At 34.0% G+C, this 3,001-nt stretch overlaps 1 non-coding gene across 1 annotated transcript; it reads right to left on the bottom strand.

The window, feature by feature from the left end:
• Positions 1-1,549: 1,549 nt before the first annotated feature.
• Positions 1,550-1,656, bottom strand: LOC132536674 (U6 spliceosomal RNA). Its single transcript, XR_009548161.1, has one exon. It is a non-coding gene; the product is annotated as a U6 spliceosomal RNA (small nuclear RNA).
• Between the last annotated feature and the right edge of the window lie 1,345 nt (positions 1,657-3,001).

The following is a 3,001-nucleotide window of genomic DNA, read 5'->3' as shown; positions in this document are numbered from 1 at the left end:
CACCTTTAGCTGAGACGTGTCTGAACAGAAGAAGCAGGAGCCAAAAGGGCCAGGCTTCCAGCTGGCTGTGTTGAAGTCCATTGGATCCACCGACAATCTGTTGTGCCTTTGCGCACCATCTTAAATTCTGTTGCCCGACTGGTGTCAGTCGTGTGCTGTTGTCGATTGATATACTGCCTCAAAACAAGTTTATTTTTATTTTATGCCTTGCTTCTTATTCTCTTTTGTTGTTTTTTACTCTTTCACAAGTTGACTTGCATCAGTTTTTTTTTTCCGATATCAATTTTTGTGTGTATGGTTGTGTGATTGTAATCCTTCTCTCAATAACTGTAACCAACCATATAAGAATAGGAAAAGACATCATTTGAATCTGAACTCTCATCCTCTCACTCTTTTTTTATTGTTGTTGTTCCTTTTACCTATTCTAACATATCAGAAAATGACTTCACTATGTAATCAGATGTTAGAATCTAACATTTGGGGATTAATCTTAATTCTCTGCCTGTCTTATCCCTTATATCAAGTCTATGCCAAATCCTCTAGATTTTATTCACATGAAATTCCAAATGCATAGCCATCCAGCTTATTATGTCTACTATTGCCATTAAACTGCAACCAAGATTTATTTATTTTCACTCAGTCTAGGAAACTTCCCTACTCATATTTCCTGCTACTATTCTTTCACTGTTCTTCAATTTCTTTTTTTACATGGGAACCAGAGAACTATTTCAAAACAGAAGTCATGGAACACTTCTCTAGCCTACAGTCTTTTTTAGAGATGTGTAAATAATACAGTCTAAATTTATTGTCTAGGTGCCTTTATATTTACCTGGCCTCTGTTTATCTCTCAAACACTATTTTAAGGCTTATTGGTCTATTTAGACTTTCACAAAATCTTTCTAGGTTTATGCACTTTGTTGCTCCTTTATTGGATAACTACCTAGTCAGAATTTGTGTATATTAGTTAGTACTGTTGTTTCATTCAGATATCAGTTTAAATGTCACATCTCAAGTAGAACTGTTGAATAAAGTGCAGGTGGCCATCTAAATATGAGCTTGAGCTTAAGTGCATGTGTGTGTGTATGAGAGAGAGAGAGAGACAGACAGACAGACATTTTATAGGCCAAATACACAAATGAAAAATGTGTTGACAATCTGAAATTTAAATTTACATAATGGCCTATATTTATTTTTGCTTCATCAATCAATCCCATTCTCAGAGGCCTTTTATGGATATGTGTTTCTCACACTATGTGTCACTTTTAAATACTTAAAAGTCTTACTGGTGGCTTTGTTAATTAGTTTATTTCCTGTAGGTTAAGGTTTTATTTTAGCTAGAACCTTTTTATCCAATCATGCCTCCTATAAACTATTTCACATACTGCTCTGTTTGACAACCAATCTCTTGTCTCCCTCTTCAGCAATAGTGGGATGGAAATATTTTCTTTGGGGAAGAGAAATCCATGGCATATTGTCTTTCCCAATAAAGAAAATGTTGGAGAGACTGGTGACAAAGCTTTTGCCATTATCATACTGTATGTGGACCTCAAAATAAATGGAATGCTTAATGAATTTGTGTGCCATCCTTGCACAGGGTCCATGCTACGCGTCTCTTTTTCATTCCAATTTTAGTACATGTGCAGCTAAAGCAAGCACACTTTGCTAGTTTATATATTTATTAAATCAGATTACAAGGCCTGTGAAAGCAGCAATATTTACTCTGTTGCCATTTTTAACAGAGTAGCCCTTTGTGACTCATATGTAGTGGATACTCACTACATATCTGACCAGTAAATTACTTAAATAAATACATTGTTTTGAAAAGTAATCCAGAGTTGAGCCCAGGGGCACAGTATCTTCTGTCTCTCATACTTGCAAGTTAATGATTTTATGCAAATTGTAAACTAATTTTTGAAGCATCACATATTTCCTCTCTAACTTAAAAAAAAAAGCAGTGGTAGTTTTCCTACTCTATGGAGTAGTTAAAATACCATTTTTGTAATATTTTCATATTTTCTAAAGAAAACATTTAAAGATCATTATTATGAAAAAATAATGAATATATAATAGTAAATATAAAATCCTATTGTGATATTTGATCATCAAAAGGATATAATTTGTACCTTAAAGTAATTCAAGACAAACAGTATAGCATTGCTAGGTGAAAGGAATTATAAAATATGGCTTTAAGAAAATGGAAACTATATCTCTTACTTTAACTTCTCTACAATCATCTCAACTAGAATCAACCCAAAGTTGTGTGGAACTGAATTTAATGTAGTGTACATTTTTCTGACTCTTCATTAATGATGGAGAGAAGAGTGTCACACTAAAATTTCAGTTCAGTAAGTAGAAAAACTAACTGATGTCAGTGTGTGAGCATCACAGATTTGCAGTGGAGAGCAAAGGTGCTATTGTAAAACCCTGTGGAGCTCAGAAAAGATGAGTCTATAGGAAAGATGTACAGTCACATATTCCCATATTCTCTGGGCTATTTTCCAACTAAACTTGTGGAACGAGACAGATGTGCCCTTTAATCTGCTCCCTCTTGCCTCTTTATATGGTTAGTTCCAAATGACATATTTTTCCTGGTGCTTGGATTGTCACTTTATGAATTCATGTCTAGTTTTGTGAAACGCAATGTGATGGTTTAATATTTATTGATCTTTCACAATATGCTATCAGTGATACAGAAAATATACAAAGCATGGTCCTCAATTTCTATTTGAAAGTAAAGCATCACATGTCCCTGCTACAAGCATATATTTCATACACATTCTACTATTTTTTTTTGTCAGTGAATAATTTTAAGTGGGATTTGTCTATGTAACAAATCAAAATCAGCATAAACACTTTGGGGAAATGAGTGATCAATATATCTAATGAAACCAATTTCTTAAGCAGAGGCAGTCAGTTTTTTTGATGGCTTGCTGCCAGCTTTTACTTTATATAACTTCTACTGTTCAGCATACATTTGATGATTCCCCCCCCCCAAATATTT

The sequence above is a fragment of the Erinaceus europaeus genome, unplaced genomic scaffold (assembly GCF_950295315.1).
Source record: "Erinaceus europaeus unplaced genomic scaffold, mEriEur2.1 scaffold_270, whole genome shotgun sequence".
Taxonomy (NCBI): Eukaryota; Metazoa; Chordata; class Mammalia; order Eulipotyphla; family Erinaceidae; genus Erinaceus; species Erinaceus europaeus.
The sequence above is the reverse complement of the archived record's forward strand: the minus strand, read 5'-3'. Positions and strand labels throughout refer to the sequence as shown.